General features: G+C 31.8%; 1 protein-coding gene across 1 annotated transcript in view; it reads right to left on the minus strand.

Moving 5' to 3' along the window:
* Nucleotides 1–360: 360 nt before the first annotated feature.
* Nucleotides 361–23,398, minus strand: part of Tpt (tRNA 2'-phosphotransferase) — a 44,260-nt gene continuing 21,222 nt past the window's right edge. The window contains exon 4 of the mRNA XM_075376829.1: nt 361–468. The gene's annotated coding sequence lies outside the window, so the exon portion shown is untranslated. The remainder of the gene's footprint in view (nt 469–23,398) is intronic.

Consider the following 23,398-nt stretch of genomic DNA (forward strand, 5'->3'; position numbering starts at 1 on the left):
TCTTGCATATAATTCTCCATGGACAGTACCAGTTCCCTTATTATTTTTCTACCAATACTGAAGCATAAAAATTTATTATTGTTTACGGTACTAAGGCCATAATTTTCAAATTATTTATTTAAATTAGATTATCTCATTACAAGATGAACTGAACAACATGTAAATAGTAATTATCAGCTAAAGACGACCAAACCAAAATTTTCTAGCTTTTACTTAGAATTTAAATCTACATGCAAGGAAACTGACCCTTTAGCCAAGCACGATTCAAAACAATGAAACCTTGACTAGGAATAAATATAATTAAATTAAACAATAATATGCTAATTCTATATTATAAAGATGAAATTAATAATAAATTACCACAAGTCACATCCAATACTTTGTAGAAGTATTTTGTTTCAATAAATCCGTCTCTATTTCCAGGGCTTAAAACAACGTGATTTAGAGATACAAAGAAAGGTATGCCATCTAAAAATAAATAAAATAAAAATTACAATTCCTTCAATTATATAATTTATTTTACTAAAAACACATATATATTATACATCAATATTTTATCTAAGAGTTGTTGATTATAAAAACTAAATACTGAAATGAATTTAAAAGAATTATTAAAGTAGCAGCAGGTGAGTCCACCTGCTCTTGCAATTCTTGTTGGTAATTCATAGTTCTGCAGGGATTTTACAAAAAAAATTAAACAAACACTCAACACTGTTCTATTTTTAATAACTTCTTTGTGCATGGACGTTTTTCATAAATAATCTTCAAATATAATTATAAAAAATATTCATAATATAATTTTCAAAAAAAATCACAGGATATTGGGTACTATGTTACAGGAATTGGCTAAAACGGTAACAGAAAACTTGTGTAAAACTAAGTTCAAAGCATTTAATGGATGGATGAAGAGTTTCCGCATAAGCCATCAGGTAGTTTTTAATGAATTTTGCAGAGAATCAAGAGATGTAAACAGTGAAACTGTTGACGAAATGGTCTTTTATAATAGAAGGACATGAAATTGAAAACATACTAAGTGGCAAAGAGATGGGACTATTTTTCCACATTCTGTTGAATAAATACATTTGTGTTTAAAAAGTGAGAAATATTTGAGCGAGGAAATTATGAAAGCAGAAAAAGACTGGTTTTTTTATGTGGCTGTTAAAACATGATGCTTTAAAAACATGTACCTTCAGTTGCTCGTTGACTGATGATCCAACAAAAAGGCATGGATCATGTCAAAGATCATGAAAGCATGGTTAATGACATTTATTAACAGAATGAAGAGGCAAAACCAGCAGCATGTTTTGTATTTTTTGGATAATGCAACACATCACCCCACATTGAACTTTCCAACATCCAACTTGCTTGATTCCCTTCAAACACCAAAAGTATTTCCAACCAATGGACCAAGGTATCATTTAGAATGTTACAGTACTTTTATCATTAACTGTTAATGCAATTTTTGCTTGCCAATATGAATTCTACATCATCCACCTCTGAACTAAACAAAACCATCTTTGTTCTAGATGCAGTAATTTGGATAAGCCGAGCTGTAACAAAGTTGTAACCAGAAACGGTGACAGCGTTTCAAAAATTCCAGATTTCTAACGGTAAAGTTATTGTTAGTGAGGAAGATGAGGCTGAACAGCAGGACTACAAAACTAAATTAATGGAGCTGCTTTCAATAACTGCAATACTGATGACTACATCAATCATTCAGTATGCACACTGTGATGTGCAAACTAAAACAGACAACGGATGTAGATACCTTAATTGAGAATTTTACAGAATGTCGGGACAGGAGGAGGTGGAGGAAAAAAAAAAGAAGAAAACAGGACTGATTTGCAAGAAGAATTTGTAGGCGAAAGATTTATAGAGATGCTGTCAAAAGTTCAAGGAACTGCAGCAATTTGCCCTACAGCAAAATGACATCTGCTAATTGTGGTTTCTAAGGCTCAAGTGTTTGTGGAAAGCAAGCAGCAATCTGTGCAGAAAAACCTTCTTGACTATTGGGGGAAAAAAATAAAACATGCGTAAAGTACTTTTTTCTGTTCATTGTAAATTTTGCATGTATTAACTTTTATCAAAAATAAATAAAGTAACTGAATAAGGTACATACGGTACTTTATTTCATCTCAGTATGTCGATTATATACACAATTGAAAATTATAAAATAAGAAAATGCCCAAATATCATTTACGAGAAAAAAATTTTAAACTAGGTGGTCATTTAACTTACTCTTCATTGATTTAGTGTGATGCCAACCAATTATATTTCAGACCATTTGGTCGAAAACTTATCACAGAAAGGTGAATTTTACTAAACATGCAGTTGAATTTAATGGCTTTACTAGGAAACTATTGCCAACATACAGAAAAGAACTGACAAATACTTTTTTCAAATATACCAAAATAACATTCAGAATAACGGAGAACTTGGGATCATAGAGAAAAAGCATGAGCAAACATTTTGTACTGCCCTTCACACAACAGCAGAGTACTTAAAATTCCACAACTTTAATAGTATTGTGGTTAACAAGGGTAGTCAGTCAGCTTATAATGAAATTTACTTCATCATAATGGAGGTCAAATTTTTGGGGATAGATTTTGTCTTATAAAATTTGAAAAAATTAAAATAAATAATTTTACTTTAATTCTCAGGCCAGTTACCTTCTGTTGACAAAAAATATATATATACAAACATACATGCTTTCAGACTGGTAAAAAAGGGCAAACTGAAAATTAAATTAGATTTATTTATTTATATTAATTTTTCAAAATTTTATAAAACAAAATCTGTATATTAAAATTATAAATATTCAAATAAAATAATTATCAGCAAACATGAAAAACATTTATTAACAAGAGGTTCTCAGTTCAAGTACCGGTAATTAATATGATAATTTCATTTCATTATTGGCAGCTACTACAAGATGCCAGCCAGATTAAAACAAAATACAAAAGGATTAATTATAGTTGCACTTTCTCTCCTTAGTCAGTATTATAGACTTTAAACAAATCTAATCATTAATCTGAGGAAATAATTGTTGATTTTAAATGTAAAATATATATAATTAAAAAAAAATCATTTTGTCAGAGACTTCTTGTTTTGAGATGGAACTCTTGTCAATTGGCTGCTGCAGCTGACTGTTGACATATAAGTAAGTTAGTTACTTGAACAACTTGAAAATCTTTAAATGCATTAACTCAGAAATGGCACTAAGTTGGAAATTGATGTTTTGGATTTAAAGTTGGGACCCCTTCCTATCAACCTACACAAGACCATTAATAAACTCTGACGTAAGCTGACTGCCCGCCCTAATAAGTCGAGGAAATTGGCATCTATTCTCTAAAACGCTAAAAATAATACAATCCATCAAAAGAGCAAATATTTAAAAATCAATTTATAAAAATAACTACAATTTAGGATACATAGGGAACATTAAAGGGACAATTAAAAAACTATAACAAAGGAACATTTGGCTTATGACAAATAAAAATCAGCTGAAGCTCAATATTTTGTATAAACTAGATGTAGAATTAGTTTGAGAAGAAATTATAACTCCTGACATCAATGGACCTTTCCCATTATAAGGTTTTCATCAAACTAATATCACCACTCATTATTGTTGCTCCATATATTTTACAGTTAATGGGGAATTTGAAACCAAATCTCAGATTGGGCTTCAAAGCCAATAGACTGTTTATTGTCCTACTTATAATTACACAGTCAAAAGAAAAGAAAACAACACAGTGGCTGAATCAATTCATTCCAAGCGGTCTAGAAGAAAAATAATTGGTTGCTTGACCATTTCAGAAAAAAATCATATTTTGTACAAGCATTCCATTATATTTTAGTAGTCCAGAACAAATTTTTTAAAATTTTTATTGCATCCAGTTCAAAATGGTGGTCATTTTTTATTTAAGCCTTATGCTGTCTTTTGCATTCGCAGGCATCTACAACTTTCTAAATTACTCAGCATTGGATTGACCTAGACTTTTCAAATAAACTTGCGCTACAAATCAAAACCCTATTTACCTACATTGTTTGATTTTATTCATGTACACTTTTGTGTAGCTCTAAGTTATCGAATGCGAATGGACAAAATTCAATTTCTATAGGATATTTTCTCGGCCTCAATTTTTTTTCTGTGCTTTTGTATACTGAAGTATAGTTACTTTATATAAAATATCATCAACAGTGAGTTGCTTACCCTGTAAAAATTATACTTTTTAAAAATTGAATTTTTTTCAGTTTTTCAGCTGCAAAATCTCTGTAGGTCTCTACGGTATAAAAATTCAGTACAAATGTCAACTTTGAGATTAAACTCAAAAAAAGATTGTGAACTCTAGCAAAAATGATTTTCACGTCTGGGAGAAGTGGATATGACTTATTCTAATATTTTTAAGGCATTTTAAACTATGAAAACCATATTTCTTAAAAATAAATTACGTACCTTATCATAAATAAGCATGTAAACTGCCCAACATATAATTTTGAATTATTTTAGGTACAAAGTTTCTCTTTATCAAAATAATGTTATCCTAAAGACAGGACCTATACCGGCTAAAAATTAAAAAGTGTTTATAAAAGATAATTAATTAATTCATTATTAAAATGAAAACTGCCTGCACTGTGTGTTATCTTTCGCCTCCACCAATGTTTGTCCCACTTTACTCTGTGCTCTTAAGTGCACAGTTGTGTGACCTTTTATCAAAATGAAGTCGGTGTTCTACAGGTGTTTTTAGTAATGAAGCTTGCCATAAAACTGTGTATGGGGTTTTTTCTAAAGACATTAAATCAATTAGGAGTGAACTCTGAAATCACTTCAACTTGTACTTATGATGAAATAAAATACTTCAAAAATCTATCATCTTTACAGTCAGTATTGGTCAGATCCTTTCCACAAACATAAAAAGCCTATAACAAAAAGCTTAAGAGAAGAAATAACTTTAAATCATTATTCTAAGAATATAAGCAGCATTTCTGTTAATCTTATACTAGGAAAATATTGCGCCCAACATGTTACTCTAAAATATTTGTTGTGGGCAAAGAAAGGGATGGTGAAAGTTCAAATAAAGAATTTTGACTAATCAGAAATTATAATAAAGGTAGATTCAGCTTGTGCTATTCTGCGTTTTTCATCTGCTTGTAAAATTAAATGAAGAAAAAGAATCTGAAGACTTGAAAAGAAAAATTGAAAAAATTAAGAAGTTTCATTTCACAAGAAAATTCCTACTTTTGATCCAGATGACAATCCTAAAAATTTCCAAGCCAAAACAATGATCTGATAGAAAAACTAAAATTTAAATAATGTCATATTTCCAACAAAGAGAATAAAATTAAGGAGAGCATCAAATGTAACTAACAGGTGAAGACACAATACAAAAGTTACAAGTTTTTATGAAATGATGAAAATAGTCATTAATGCCAGGAAAAATAATTGTATTTCATTGAAGGAAAATGATACTATGGTTCAAAGACAAAAACTAATTAGATATTTGTAAATTAAATGTCCTACTTTCTGGATTTAAAAAGAAGAAACCTGACCTAAAAATTCGAAGATTGAAATTCTGTGTTAAGGCCAAAACGGTGTGTTGTGGGGGCATTCGGTATTCAAAATGTGTGTTTATACAATTAGAATATGAAGTTGATGATTGATAATGCCAATCTTAAAGTTGATTATAAAAATCTTTTGGAAATTCTGCTATGCAAAACAGATAATGATTGTATGAGGGGAAAATGCCAAGTATGTCCAGGCAAACAGGCGTAAAAGGCGAAAGATTTATGCGAAATGAATAAGGATCAAAGTTCAGTTCGATAGAGTGGATTATAACTTGTACAGCAGAGAAGACGGAATAATAGCTATTGAATTAAGTGACACGATTATTGTGGGTACATACATCAGCCCCCAATTGCACCTATAGAGTTTTATCAAAACCAGATATTTAACCTACAGCAGATCATGACCAGTTCGCGGAAAAGAGTGGTGGTAGTGCTTGGAGATTTTAATTGTAAAACTACTGTAGCAGGTGCCAATTCTACAAATGCTAGAGGTAGAATTCTCGAGGACTGGTTGGAGGTTACGGGTGCGTGCTGTATAAATGATGGGGCTCCTACATACAGCGCAAGAGGTCACCAATCAACAATAGACCTGGTAATTGTGGATAGTAGGTTTAGAGCAGATACCGTCGAGTTGGATGTCCTTACCGAAGAAACTGGTAGTGATCACAAGGCCGTATTGGTTAACATCAGAGATTGTCCAAGGCGGGTAAGGCAGGATAATATTATCTCTAGATTAACGGATTTCCAGATACACCGGGTGTCAAATAATGCGGCAAATAGGATTAGGAACTGTGAAAACATAGAACCGGAGAAATTTCAAGAAATAATCAAACAGGAAATTGCTAACATACCGCAGTCCGGTAATAGATATCATCCGGTGTACTGGTGGACCAGAGAAATCGAAGACCAAAGGAAAATCATGCAGCGTCACAAAAGAACTGCTCAGAGGTTGCGAGCAAGGAATAGTAACGATGAAGAAAGTCGACGTGCTGCCCAAGACTATAGACAGGCCAGGAAAAAGCTTAACTTTCTCATTAAGCAATCTAAGAGGAATAAATGGCAAGAGCTCTGTAATGAACTTAACACTGACCTTGGGGGAAAGCTTTTAAGATAATTACCAAAAGGCTAGGTAGACAGGTGCCAACGTTGAGTAAGGAGGAAGCGGAACGACAAGTTAGGATTCTTTTCCCTAGACCTGAATATCTGAATAGGGAAACAATTGTTTGTGAAGGTGGCAGATTCACAGAACAAGAGGTAATGGAGGCCATTAAAAAGTTAAAAAACCGGAAAAGTCCAGGGCCGGATGGCATACCTGCGGCGATCATCAACACTATAGCAGGAATAATACCCTGGGAAATTGTGGATCTGGCTAGTTATGGTCTACAAAACTGTAATTTTCCTGGCTGCTTTCCAGCAGCCAGGATGGTTTTTATACCCAAGGCGGGGGTAAATAATGGATATAGGCCGATTACTCTTATTAATAATATGGGAAAGGTGGTTGAGAGGCTGATAGAAGGCAGGCTTAGGGCAGAGCTTGAGGAAAAGGGCTGTCTACATCCACAACAATATGGATTCAGAAAAGGCCGATCTACCATAAATGCCTTAGAGAAAGTTAAAAATTGGGCTTTAAATAGCAGGAGCGGTACCTGGAGGACCAGGAAAATCCCCCTAGTGATAGTGCTGGACATTAGGAACGCGTTCGGATCAGTACCCTGGTCATCTATAATTGATGCATTGCATGAGATGCGAATAAGCAAATATCTAATAAATCAAGTTAATCACTATATACATCAAAGGTTTCTTGAGATCAAAACTTTGGAAAGTAAGGCAGTTTTCCAGATGTTTGGTGGCGTTCCTCAAGGTTCTGTGCTGGGCCCAACCTTGTGGAACATTTTTTATGACGCAGTCTTCAGGCTGAATTATCCTGAAGGAGTTACTGCAATTGGCCATGCTGATGACATAGCAATCCTCGTTGAGGATAGGGATGTAGATAACTTAGAACGCAAAGCCAATCTGGCATTAGGAATTATAGATGAATGGTTACAAAGAAGCCAACTACAGATAGCCCCAGGGAAGTCCAGTTGTATTGCCCTTTCCGGCAGAAGACCTATTAGAGGTATAAATTTGAATATCAGAGGAGAGCCAATTATGCAAGTCAATGAGGCAAAATATCTGGGAGTCATACTCAATAAAAATTTGAGATTTAGCAGACACATCGATATGATATGTAGGGTCACTCCAATGGTCAAAGCTCTAAGAGGACTCTTCCAGAACCATGGAACACCAAAAATAGAAACTAGGAAATTAATAACTGCTGCAACAACATCAATGATATTATACGCAGCTCCGGTTTGGGGTCATACAATTAGTATTAAACGGAATAAAGGAAAATTGAGAAGCGCGCACAGACTTGCACTGTTGAGGGTGGCCGCTAGTTACAGAACGGTGTCCTATGATGCGCTTTGCGTAATAACAGAGGTTCTACCAATAGACCTGCAGATTAAAAGCAGGATGCTTAGATATGAGGGACTACCACAAGACGAGATAGCAGCTCAATTGGAGCAAGAATGGCAGTTGGAATGGTCACGCTCAAGAGTCGGGGATTGGACTAAAAGACTAATCCCTGATATAAGTAGGTGGTATGGAAGTAGACGCGGAAACGTTGACTTCTATATGACACAGTTATTATCGGGGCATGGATCTTTCGGGCAGTGCCTAGCCAGAATTGGAAAAAGGAACACACCACAATGTGTTTATTGTGAGGAAACAGATAATGCGGAGCACATTGTATATTGTATGTCCTAGATGGGCTGAAAACAGGAGGGTAATTATAACAAATCGATTAACACCGGATAATCTAATTAATTGGATGGTACAAAATCAAGAGAACTGGGACTGGTTCAGAAGGTTTGCTAGAGAGATCCTGAGAACTAAGGAAGAAGAGGGCGGTAGACTGTGATTAAGTTAAGTAGGGAAGGGTGGACAGTCTCTCCGTGGAGGGCCCGTATGTCCTGGTATGCGGGTTCCTGCGAAGGGGGAGAACTCCAGGGGAGATGGGAATAAAAGAAAAGACCGAGTCCCGGCCGGCGGTGTGTCTCCCTGCGGGCGTCTAGGCGTTTTGTGGGGTGGGTACCGTCAGTTAGAGGCATAGGCGTAAAGACCAAGACCTGGTTCCCTGCAGAGAGGGTGGGGGACGGCATCGCCGGACCTTGGCCCTAACGCGGGGAATTAGAGGCAGGCAAAAAATAAAAATAAAACAAAAGATCCAAGACTGGGGGGGCCAACCTGCCGTGCCGAATGTAAAGCCGGTGGGTGGGGGACGCTCCCTTTGAGTAGAAGGACACTCTCCCTGACTGAGTATACTTAAATGGATATCCGGTCGGGGAGAGTAGGGGAGAAAAAAAAAAGAAAAAAAAGGCAAACAGGCGTCTGTTGACATGTTTGAAGAGTCAGAAGAAGACTCAATGCCAGACAATATACAAACAATCGGTGACACAAGACAGAACTGAAATGATAATTATAAAATAACAAGAAAAATTCTTTAAAATATTGATTGTTAAATTTTTCATCATTTTATTGAAAAATCACAAGGAAAATTTTTTAGACAAAAAACAAATCTTGTCAGATGATGAATGTATTGTTCTTCTGGCTGACTTTTCAGAAAATCGTTCCTTTGTTGTACTCAACAAAGCACAAGAGCACCACTGAGTAAACAAGCAGGCTATGGGGTTCCTCCATTTGTGATTATTAAGAGAAAGTAAATAGCCTTATATTTTGTGTCCATAAGTGATCATCTAAAACATAATACCAGAATAGTCCATGCATTTCAACTTAAATTAACAATTACATAAAGAACACCATCCTAATACAAAAAAAAAATAATCTACTTCCCTAATGGGACCGCAAAGCCAATATAAAAATAATTTTATAAACACGTACTACTACAAAGTAAATTTTGGACTTGACATAGAATGGCATTTTTTCCATCGTGTTATGGGGAAAAATACCTATGATGGTAAAAGGGGTAGTTCAAAGCAATTCGTGTTTAGTTTACAGAGGCCTTATAAGGATCAAATCTTGGCAACTCAGGAAATGATTAAACTGTTCTGAAAAGAAAATGTTAAGGCAATTATATATGTTTTTGTGAAAACTGAGGAAATCCAACAACTCGGTTTCAATATCTTAGAGGAAATTTACAACACTTATCAGAAAAGTAAAGATCATTTCATTGTTTTATACCACAATCAGTCTGCTAAAATGTCAGTATACATCATCAGCTGATAATGAACATCATCAAGCTGCAAAACTAGTGATACTGACAGTTCAAAATAAAGATAGAATTGTATATATTTATGATGGCCAGTAATGAATCGCAGAAGTGAACAACATAAATCATTGAAACAAAGATGTGCATATTATATTTTATCATCCACCAGGACCAAGAACTTCATTCCCAAAAAATGAAAGGATCAAGTTTGGGTGACAAAAATATATTTAAAATATATATATCAAAAATATATTAAAGAAGCCAACTCCCCTGGAATTCACTATGTCTAGGCACACTTTTAATATCACTCCCTAACTTTGAAGAAATCCCACAGCTATTAAATCAACATTATATAGTAGACAGATTAAATGTTGAAATACATTATATATTTGTTAGTTTATTGTTAATTTAGTGCTAAAGTAGTTCATGGAATCGTATTACATTTTACCAGATTGCTGTTTTAATTCTGTTTAAAGATTTTTTATTTCATTATGGCCTTTAAATTTAATATTACTTAACATTGCAAGCATATTTGCCACACAATTTAATACATATCCTATATTGTTATCAAAATAGTTATTTTAGTTTGATAAATGTTTAAATAACTGAAATATTATACTCTTACCCCCATTTATCCTGGATGTGGAAATCAAGCTATTTTTGCCCAAATTCATAATTTTCTTAACTTGAGTTTAATCTCTAAGATGAAATTTATATTTAAGTTTTAAACTATAGAGACGTTTTGTGTGCAATTTTCAGATTTTTATCTGGTCCCCCAAAAAGAGATATTGCAGCTGAAAAATGTTTAAAGGGTAAGCTACTCACTATTGATATTTTATATAAAGTAACTATACTCTTACATGTAAAAGATTATAAAGAAAAAATTGAGGGTAAGAAACTATTCTTTCTTAGAGAAACTACCCTACAAAAATTGAATTTTATATATTTGACAACTTAGGACTACACAAAACGTATATGAAAAGAATCATATTAGGTAGGTAAACAGGGTTTTGATTTGCAGACAAAGTTTATTTGAAAAGCCTAGGGCAATACAATGCTGACTAATTTAGAAAATTGTAGATGCCTGCCAATGCAAAAAACAGCGGACTCAAACTAAACTGGATACAATTAAAACTTTTAAAAATTAATTTTTAACTACCAAAACATAATGAAAGCACCTAAAAAGTATGAATTTTTTCTAAGATGGTGTGGCAATCAGTGCAGAACCACTTGGAACGGGATTAACCCATTTTTAGTTTCAAAATTTGATACATTCACATAAAATAATTATCAGCTAACACGAAATACATATAGTTTTTTCTCCAAATTCTTATAAATACTACATTATAAAAGCTAATCTCTATAGCAGAATGAGCTAAGCCAAAAGACATAATAAACCAGCTGAAACCACTGTGCATAAGCAATTAGATGATTTCCAATCGCTTTTTATTAACCAGCACATACATCTGATGTGTGCGTTTTATTAACAGTAAGCACCAGATCTATATCTGCAATTTCATCATTATGGGCCATGCGTATCACTCTGATACACAGAATGTTTCACAGAGGGGCATGTACATAATTTTGATACACATGACATTGTAGTTTGTTTACTTGTGTGTCATAAAGGTAAATTAACGCATAAAGCATTGATTTTTTTACCTTTATTAGTGTTGGCCGGTAGAAGTAACATACTGGAACGGCATGCAATTTTTTCAACAGTTTGTAGCAAAATGGAGGAAAATAAAACAGCTGACATCATTGTGTACTGTATGTGTGTAATTCAATTACTTATAAAAACATTTTATTTTTTATGTAAAAAATGGCAAATAATGAAGAAATTATTAAATGGCTAGAAAGTGAAGGTGATTGTAGTACAGATTAGTGCTTTTAATATTTTAACAGATTCTGATGACCCAGATTATGCTCAAGCTTAGTAGCAAAAGTTCATTTTAAGAGGTTATGTCTACATCAAATTCAACTGAAAGCCAATCAATTGATAATATTATGCATGTAGATGTTGACAGAACAATTAGTTTAACTAGTCATGCATCAAAAATCTTAACTAGAATTCTATACAGAAGAATTGAGAGGAGAGTGAAGGAAGTGTTAGGAGAAGACCAATTTGGTTTCAGGAAAATTATAGGGACAAGGGAAGCAATTTTAGGCCTCAGATTAATAGTAGAAGGAAGATTAAAGAAAAACAAACCGACATACTTGGCATTTATAGACCTAGAAAAGGCGTTCGATAACGTAGACTGGAATAAAATGTTCAGCATTATAAAAAAATTAGGGTTCAAATACAGAGATAGAAGAACAATTGCTAACATGTACAGGAACCAAACAGCAACAGTAACAATTGAAGAACATAAGAAAGAAGCCGTAATAAGAAAGGGAGTCCGACAAGGATGTTCCCTATCTCAGTTACTTTTTAATCTTTACATGGAACTAGCAGTTAATGATGTTAAAGAACAATTTAGATTCGGAGTAACAGTACAAAAGATGCTACGATTTGCTGATGATATAGTAATTCTAGCCGAGAGTAAAAAGGATTTAGAAGAAACAATGAATGGCATAGATGAAGTCCTACGCAAGAACTATTGCATGAAAATAAACAAGAACAAAACAAGTAATGAAATGTAGTAGAAATAACAAAGATGGACCGCTGAAAGTGAACATAGGAGGAGAAAAGATTATGGAGGTAGAAGAATTTTGTTATTTGGGAGGTAGAATTACTAAAGATGGACGAAGCAGGAGCGATATAAAATGCTGAATAGGACAAGCTAAACGAGCGGTCAGTAAGAAATATAATTTGTTTACATCAAAAATTAATTTAAATGTCAGGAAAAGATTTTTGAAAGTCTATGTTTGGAGTGTCGCTTTATATGGAAGTGAAACTTGGACGATCGGAGTATCTGAGAAGAAAAGATTAGAAGCTTTTGAAATGCAGTGCTATAGGAGAATGTTAAAAATCAGACGGGTGGATAAAGTGACAAATGAAGAGGTATTGCGGCAAATAGATGAAGAAAGAAGCATTTGGAAAAATATAGTTAAAAGAAGAGACAGACTTATAGGCCACATACTAAGGCATCCTGGAATAGTCGCTTTAATTTTGGAAGGACAGGTAGAAGGGAAAAATTGTGTAGGCAGGCCACGTTTGGAATATGTAAAACAAATTGTTAGGGATGTAGGATGTAGAAGGTATACTGAAATGAAACGACTAGCACTAGATAGGGAATCTTGGAGAGCTGCATCAAACCAGTCAAATGACTGAAGACAAAAAAAAAGTAGATGTTGATGAGAATTCTGATGATAGTGATCATGTTGTAACGCCACTATTTCTTAGCAAAAATGTTATAAGATGGAACAATGTTCAAGATAACCTAAAACATTTTAATCTCACTGACAGCCCTGGTATCACTCAGGAAGCAATTGATAAACTAAATTCACCTTTGGTTAAGTTAATGAATAAAAATTCAATAAATGTATAGACCAGATGCATATACTTTTGTTTAGATGAGACAATTGAGCCATTTAGGGAGTCGACTGAGATTTCATCAATACTTATCTGGAAAAAGACACAAGTACGGTGTAAAATTGTTTAAGTTTGTACTGGTGGTGGGTACACATGGTCCATCAAAATTTATGCTGGAAAAGGAGATAATCCAACTGGTTAAGTACTTTCTTCTAGGGTTGAAATGGTTTTGCCATTGTTTAATTCCAGGCATACACTGGTACCTGATAATTTTTATATTAGCATAGATTTTGCTCGTAAGTTATTGGACCAAAACATTTATCTAATTGGAACTTTGCATCATAATAGGTTGCATGTTCTAAGGCATTTGATTAATTTAAAACTAAAAAGAGGTGAAATGTTTTGTCAGAAGAGTAACACAAATGTGATAATAGGAATGATTGGCAAGCATGGTGTGTTATTTCTTAGAATAGTGCTCCAGTAATGACTGATATACCATAAAAGCGTGGCACTATCTAAAAACCTACAATTATTCTCAACTATAATGAAACAAAATCTAATATCAATGTATCAGATCAAATTGCATCATAATCATCTCTAGTAAGAAAGTCAGTTACGTGGTACAAAAAAGTGATCATTGAACTTTTAACAAATACAGCTGTTGTAAATCCCTTTTAATTATACAAAGTAGTGACCAAAACCAAAAATCAGTATCAGAATTTTGTGAAAAACTTTATATGCAAATTCTTTTTGGTGATAATAAAAATAATTCTTAGATACTTTACTTGAAGAAAAACGTATAATAGTTAATACTGGCTCAAAGAGAAATATGTGTTCCTCATGTTATGGTAAACTAATTGCAGTACTTGGAAGAGCACATGCAATGAAGTACTCAAAAACAAGTTTCAACTAAGTGTAATGGATGTTCTATGAACTTAACGTGTACAGACTGTTTTTTTTTCTCTATCCATTCAACCAAAATTAAGGACAAAGCATAATTTTACAAATTTTTATCAGTATATTTTCTGTACACTTTTTACTTTGTATACCTTTCTTTGCATTCCTTTTTTCATACCTTTTTTGTATAAATAATAATTAATGAACTGCATTATTTCACAAGTTTAATTTTAATACTATAACAACTTTTAGTGTTATAGTATTAGTACTGTTTTTAAAATTAATGATTTTTTCAGTAAATTTTAAAAGAAATTGCTTTTTATTGTCATCAGTTTCATTTAAATGTTTATCAATTTGATACATATGACCTTTAAAAAAGTAAAAAACCACATTTACTTTACAGGGGGTCATGTGTACCAAATTGATACACACAGTGAATAAATGCAAAATTGAGTTAATTAAAACAAGAATTCATGTAATTATGCAACAACACATGGTAGTTATTTCAAAGAAGTGAATTTTTTTTTATGGAACATGAACGATTTCAAAAAGTGCTTTGGCCTTATGGAAAAGTCAAATTATGTATCCAGTGATACACATGGCACTTTAAGTGTTAAACCAATAATCACTAAAATTGTTTATAACCACAAGCATTAGCTAATTCTTGTAGCTCTTCAAATTTTATGACAAATACAGTACAGAGAATGGTACAGCACTTAATGACAATAAAGCACAGCATACATAAGTGATGAGATTTATTAGGCCAAGTGCATGTGTATCAATGACCAGTCAGTATATCAATGACCAGTATTCAAAATACTTTAATGTGATAAAATATATATAAAACATATATTAAGTAATAAATATATATTCTCATGTTTCAGAGAGCTTTAGCTCATTCTCATTAGCTTCTTTCTCTTTAAGTCATTTATCATTATTCTTTTTCTTAATATGAAGGTTTCTCAAGAAAAGTTTCTTTCATTGAGCAGAATTTTTAGCAGGTAACAATAAATAAGAATTAATTAAAAATAAACTTTGTTAAAAAAGAACAATATTGACTTAAAATAAATTAAAAATTATAAAATAATCCTTTCTCAATTATTCATTAAATTTCAGCTTTTAAAAATATATGCAAAATTAAGTTCTGAGCAGTAGGTAGTTGCTTTTAATTTGTTGTTGACTTCTAAAAGTTACAATTTAAAGAATAATTGTTTTTTTTTATATTTTTTTTATCATACTGTAACAATTGTTAATATGTAAAATTTTTTTTAAAAACTGCTTAAAGAATCCTGATTACTTCACTACATTGAAATAATGCAAAACAAACAATAGAACAAACCAAATCTAAAAACTAGCACACTAAAAATGAGAAAATCATACTTTTTCAACAACTCAGCATTAAAAATGACTATCCAACAGCATTGACACTTTAATTTGGTACTGAATTTAAGTAGTCTTAATACATAGATAATGATTGAAAAAGATCAGTTTTTAATTTTAAATTCAGACTATTTTTTACAATTTTATTGTATAAAGCAGGGATAGGCCCTAGAAAGAGAGCAATTCACAATAAATGAAAATCTTGTACCTTTAAAATAAAAAAGGCCATGCAGAGAAACTATCTCAAGAAGGTGCTGAAACTAACTGGTAAGTTGGGATTAAAGTCAACCATCTCTTCCTGTAATGCATGACTGGGCCATAGGCCTTTACAGGATGAAGAAGATGACATAATACATTCCAAACAAAATAATTTATATTACTGGCAGTACAGCAAACAAGCTAAGATTTGGTAATGTTTGGTCAGGATATCAAAATGTACACAAAAAATAGGAAAGAAAAACACTTTAATTATCTGGCCACAGAATTAAATAAATTTCTGCTTAGCAAATTATTAAACCCAAATGTTATAAACCTAAATCTTCACACAATTGCTGTGTAACACTGATATCTAATTAAATTTGTAATTAAGTAAAATTTTAAATGTTGTGGATGAATTTTTGTTTAATGTCAATTTTTACTGTCCTTTTAACAAGTAAAGAAAAAGGTTAGTTAAATGTAAGGTTATATTTTAATCAAGATTAAATCTCGAATTGCAATAAAGAGGTTGAATTGGTGTAGTAACTCGAATTTAAAATATTTGTTTAAATAAACTATAATTTATAAACCCAAAAAACAAACATTTAACTTTAACCAAAAAATGGAAAAAAATAATGACAATTTACATTGTTCTGCGTAAACGAAAACAGTAAAAAAATTATACGATGACACAACAAAAATGATAAATCATTATTTTGAAAATAATTGAGTTACATTATCTCGTACTAATTTGAACGAATTTCAATAAATAGATATTGCTTTTAAACTATTTAATCATTTCTTGTAGAACAAGAGATAAACAGATGACACGCAAACATTACTACAGAACGTCTAGTTATATCAAAGATTTTCAATGATACTGTTCACGTAAATAGTTAGATTCTAAAAAAATAGGATTCTAATCACACATCATTCAACCATAATTATATAAAAATTCCTTCATAAACACTAATAAATCTTAATTATTAAAACAATTGAATGTGAGGTTAAATTATAATACGTTATTCAACGATTGATGAAACAAAGCTTCATAATTAGGAGTATTATAACGTAACAAAGTAAACAAACTTTGTAATACCACAAATAACGCTTAATTCTTCACTGAACTTAGCATTAACTTAAAATTACGCGCTAATGAACGAAAACAGAAATTAATCTCACCTTCACAGATCAGACAATTAAATCGCAGATTAATAAGAAATCGCTACCAACATAACAAATCAATACTATCATTCGTTCTACTCAATTAAACAGAACAATGCATAAATTAATAAGCCTAACTACGGGTAAATTCATGTAAAATAGTAAGTCGTTTCGGAAGATAAATATGCTACTTTATCACATCGCAACAGAAAAGGATTTTTTCCCACCTTCAGCTATAAGATTGCTGCCAACATTCAATAGGCACAACTATCTTAAACATTATATTTATTATAAATAAATAAATACGTATATCCAAACAGTATTCCCTGGCACTCAAATGTTAAATATAAAACTAACTTACAACTATGCTACTTATTGTAGAATCAAATTAATTATACAACGGAGTTAACCAGATTAAAAATCTGTATAAAAATTTATATTTTTTACACACTGATGTTATGTTATCTGACAAAATTTAATGAACTTATCGACCCTAACTAATTGTTTCAAAAAAATAATAAAGGAATAATCATTTATTTTTAGTAATCTAAACGCATTGTTTACAGACTTCATTTCTTTATTGCTACCACGCACCTAACGGCTTTCTTCTAACATCAATCTATTTTTTTATGTAACTTTTCATTTCAACATCCTCAGGTACATGCTTCATATCGGCAGATTTGTTTCCAAAATTTTACCCACTACAACCAAAAAAATTAAATTAAATTTTAAGGAATATAACCCTTCATTATGTAGTTCATCAATCTAATTTTCAAAATCTAACCTGCAACACCATACTTCAAAGGCCTCTCTGCTGTTGTTATTGCCCGTGGACCCATTAAGCGTTAAATTTTTTTAAAGTATTTTAAAGAATAATTTTCTTACTGTTATCCAAATTTATTTGAGATCGCATACATAATTTGTAATCTCTTTGTTTATGTCTGGTTTTGACGTCTGAATTACTACATCCATTTTTTTTTATTTGACTCCCAAAAATAAAATTATTCTCTTACTTCTAGAATGCTGTGTTCCTCAACAATCTGATCCTGTCATTTTCACCACTTATGTTTTGTTTTTCAAACTGAATTTCTGTTCAACCAATAAATTCATGCCACTACTATTTCTTCCACCACTTTTGTTTTTATCAAAAGAACAATGTTATCAGCGAATCTTGATCTCTATATTTTTCTCCTGATTAGTTATTCTGATTTAATATCTGTTCTTCAAATCCTGTATTGCTTCTACATAAAAATTAAAATGCAGTGAAGATAGATTACATTCTTCTCTCACTTTTTGTTCCACTCAACAATGCCTTATAAATTCTACAGTTCTGTATTTGTAAATTTGGAGAAGGCTGTAGATCGCTTTGTTCTAATCTTGTGGGGCCAAAAATGACCTCCCTTGTACCTGTGCATTTTGAAAACAAACTGGAGTTTAATTATCTAGTATACTTTCCACCTCACATTCTATCTATCTGTATTATACTCTAGAGTATTTCCAATGCATGATATACACATGTGTATTAGATTCATAGTATAAATTAAAAAAAAAAAAAACGTTATTTTACTTTTACATTAAAATACAAAGAAATTTTTCCCTCAAACCCAATAACAACATTACAATCCAGTACTCAGCAACAATGATAAAAAAATTAATATTTTCAAACAATACAGAAAAGAGAATATTTTGTTTAAAAAACCTTTCTATGCAGAAAAAAATTACTAAAGAACAATCAGGCTTGCATCACCTAACTAATTACTAATTGATGATAATAAATTTTTTTAGCATATGAAAAATATCATTTTTTACATGTTATGATGCTTTTACATTAATTATTTAAATGTCAAGGATTCAAATTAGGTAAAAAGAATAAAAGGCAGTTATATATAATAAGGTGTGTGTGTGTGTGTGTATATATATATATATGTTGCCGAATGGCATCGATGGCACGTGATGCTTTATAACCTTGTAGTAGCCCTGAGAAGGGCCATTGTTGTCAAATGACTTCAACGGCTTGTTGTAATTTATAACCTTGTGGTAGCCGAAAAGGGCCGTTTTTTGTGTTAGTTTTGAGAAGAGCTGTTGGGTCCAGAAACTGGTCCCTGGTGAAGTTGGGGAGCTGTGGCTTGTTCATTGAAATCAGACTGGGCTTCACCTCAGTGGCAGTTGGGTCCCCACTACAACGCGGCAGTGGTGGCCCCCAGAGCCCTGCAGTGTCAAGTCGTCGTCGTCAGTCGTCTTTCACCACCGCGGATGAGGTGGTTCTTCCCAAGCAATCCCATGCTGGGCCGACTACTTCTGTTGAGTGTGCCAGCCAGGGCGATTGAAGCTCAGCGAGCTAGAGTGGAAAGGTAGCATCCGTGTCCAGCGGCTCCCTTGGCGGACCAGCCAGGCCTGCTCCTCTGGCAGAGATGTTGGCAACCGCCAGGAGGTCCCCATTGAGGTGGCCAGGGAACTTCTTCTGTCTTCTTCTTCTTGGTCTTCTCCAGATGGTGGTCGACAATGAATTAAAAATTCACTCTCATGCACGCTCTTTTATTGGAGCTGAGAATGGTGGGGTTGAAGTGCCACTATGGTGGAAGAACTGCTCAGTCATCTGTGCAACGGGAGTGATACTTGTACCAGCATATACGGATACTGTGCTCCTGTTAACATCTGAGCTGCTACCATTGTCGTCTGCCAATATTAAATTAGGCAAATATGTGGTAACAATACATATATATACTGGATGCTAATGTATACTTGGTGCTACTAAGGTGTGTGTGTGTATATATATACTAGGAGTTAAAAAGTAACTTACACCCCCCTCCAACTTTTTTTATAATTGAGATAACTGGATACAGTTCATGGGATTTTTCCTTGTATGGAGGGGCAAATTTAATAATCACCCATTTCACTCCTTTTGATCTTTATGTGGCGGGGGTGGGGGAATTCAAAACTCTAAGATGGGACCAATGGTCTTTGATGTATCATTTTAAAGAGCTCATTGATATGAGAAAAATTATACAATTAAAACTAAATTCTGATTGCCCAATCCAGAACGACAGTCAACAATGTGCTTGTTCAGATAGTTACAATTGTATGCTTCCTTTTATTTTTTATATTTTTTTATATTTGAGGTATTCCGATTCTTTATTTGGAAATCTTCTCTGATAAAAGAAGCTAACTCAGTAAGCCCCAATAGAGTATATGGTCTGGGGGGTTCAAACATTTTAAATGTGACTTATGATCATGTGATATGTTGCTTTAAAGGTCTTTGTGAGACAAGCAAATTAACAGTATAAAAAATTAAATTCTAATTAAACCAAAATCGCAATCACAAATGTCAATATATTAATTTAAAAAATTAATTATTAAAATTTTTCAAATACTTTTTTTAATAAACTTGAATTTTAAAATAACTAATAATTACTTTACTCATTTTTTAACATTAAAATTTTATTTCATAAAAATCTTTTACGAAAGTAATTCTTATTTCATAAGTTGATAATTTCACAGTTGGTCAACAATTAAATGAAGGAAAGTTACATTTTTCAAAATTAGTAATCATGTTGATTTTGTGAAAAGTAGCTAACAGATGTTAAAGTATAACTGTTTTTGTGTTATTTTTAGATGAAGTTTTGTGTTTCTTATTAGTAAGCTTAAAAAAATTTAAATTACAAAGGCCAAAAAATAAAAAAAAGTTCAAAGTTAAAATTAAAAAAAAAAAATGTAATGTAGATTACAAATTTTAACCTGACTTAGAAACATGGTTTTAAAAAAAAACAAAAATAAACAAAAAAAAAAAAAAAAATGGAAAAAAATTAATGGTAAAAAAACTCTTGGGTACAAAAAAAGTTTTTTTCAGTTCAATAAGAGAGTAAAAATAGTATTTTTTTATTTGGAGAAATAAAAACATACAAAGGAACAGCTAATGCAGTTAATATGTGGCATCACAATCATACAGTTTCCAGGATAGAAGTCACAAGTTTAATAGAAAAGTTTCAACATACTGGTTAGCGTTTTAAATGATAAAAAGCCTGGCTGACCCAATAAAGATGAGTTATTGAAAAAGGAATATTAGTAGAAATTTGTCAACAATTAGTAATCAGTAAGAATGATTGAACGAAATACTAATTTATTTAGGTGGTCAGTGCAAAAAATATAAATATATTTTGTAGCCATAATGCTGTTGACCATTTGGTCTAGCGGCTGGCCTAGCGATTAACTTGCCACAAATGAATTGTTTAACAGCTGATTTTCAAAATCAAAGATCCTGAGGTTCAAATCCTAGAAAAAGTAAGTTGCTTTTACATAGATTTGAATACTAGACAGCAAATACCAGTGTACTTTGGTGATTTGGGTTCAATTAACTGCACATATCAGAAATGTTCAGCCTGAGTCTGTATAACACTACGCCACATTTACATGTCATACATATCATTCTCATCTCATTTGGCCATGGGGAGTGCTACTTATTATTCTACTAATTTAGAAAAACAGATTGCAACGTACACATTAGGAAAATAAAAATAAAAAAAAAGATGCTATATTTTGTTACTGCTGTAAACTATTTAGCAATTCTTTTAGCAATTTATAACATCCGGTTTTAATAATTGGTGTAATTTGCATCAGCATTTGATTATGAAAACTTAAAAAATCACATGCCATCATTAACAAAATGGACTGAACTAACAACTAGATTAAATTGTAGTAAAACAATTGATGCAGAGCAGCAATGCTTAATAAATGCAGAAACTGTCTGTTGGGAAGATTTTCTTAAACAATTAGTGGCACAGTAAATTTTTTGGCAAAACAATGTCTTGCATTTCATGGTTTTCTCAAATTGGTTGAACTACTGACACAATTTGATAACATACTGAAAGCAAAGGATTAAAAATAAAGAAATTAACGTTCACATTTAGGAAAAACCATACAGAATGAATTAATAGAGATTACTGCTGATGCTGCAAAAAGTACTATTTTGTCTAGTTTAAATAAACTTAAATATTATTCTATCTATTATTATCGATTACATGCAAGATATCAATAAAGTAAAGCAAATGTCGATTGTTTTGCGATTTGTTCACACTGAAGAGGTTATAAGAACAGAAGTACGAGAACATTTTTTAACTTTTCTTCCAGTGTGTGAACTACAGGAGAAAATTACAAATAAAATTTTAGAATTATTAAATTCATATGAAATTTCTTTTCAAATACACATGACCAAGGGTATGATAATGGTGCAAATATGAGAAGACAAAATTCAGATGTGCAACATTTTAAAAAAAATTTTAATGTTTTTAAGATTTAAAAAAAATTTTAAATTTAAATTTTTAATCCATTCTGGGCTTAAACCATTGGACAACCAGATGAGAAAGTAAAATTGGTGCAATTACACTTTTTAGATATTTTGCTAGAGAAATTTATTTGAAATAAATGCTTCTTGATACAAATGATGTGTATATATATGTATTAATTTTACTTCATTATATTTCAGTTCCCATGGCAACAGAAATATAAAGTAGAATTACTAATCTTTATACTTCCTTGTACAAAGTAAAGAAAGTATTGTGATCGTGAAAAATTTTGGTTTTCAGATTTCAACAGAAATATACATTTTGACTAAATGTATACAATAAATATACATTTTTGACTGAATCCATTTTGACTAGTTTCAGCATGACGTCTGTACGTACGTATCTCGCATAATTCAAAAACAATTATCCGTAGTATGTTGACATATTGGATTTCGGACTGTTGTAACATCTAGTTGTGCACCTCCCATTTTGATTGCAATTGACTGAACCAAAAACGCCCAAAATCCAAATAAATTTGGATATTGGACTTTTTCTTAACTGCAGTAATAAGCCCTCATTGAGAGCTTTTTAATAATATAACTTTAGTGGAACTTATTTTCATGGTTCCAGAGTCATAAGCAAATATTTTAATTAATAAAGTATTTGGATCTATAAGGGGAAGGCACATCAGTTCGAATCAGACTTCATCTTCTTTTTTATTTAAAAATTTTTTTTTTTTTTAAATTAAATATATTGATTTTTTTAATAATGATTAACTTTCATTGTAAAAAAATTTACAAAAATAATTATTCAATAATAATAAAAATAAATATGAAAAAACCAGAAGTTATTAGTGAAATAAAATTTTATGTACTTTTAAAAATGTGTAGATGTAATTTAATAGGCATTATGACATGTGTTTATGTAATAGAGTAGGTGAAATCAGATAGATTATTAAATATAAATTGAAAATTATAATTTAGAATCATATTATTTTTGGAGAGAAAGGTTAACAACGGTTGTAAATGAAAAAGAAGAAGCAACTAAAGTGGTACAAGGGATATATTTAATAAATTCAAATAATATTCAGATGTTGTATAAGGATAGCCCATTACAGTATATGATTAAAAGTTATGAGTATCCTAAATTTATTGATATAAATGAATTGAATGTGGA

This window comes from Lycorma delicatula, chromosome 10 (assembly GCF_047948215.1).
Source record: "Lycorma delicatula isolate Av1 chromosome 10, ASM4794821v1, whole genome shotgun sequence".
Classification (NCBI taxonomy): Eukaryota; Metazoa; Arthropoda; class Insecta; order Hemiptera; family Fulgoridae; genus Lycorma; species Lycorma delicatula.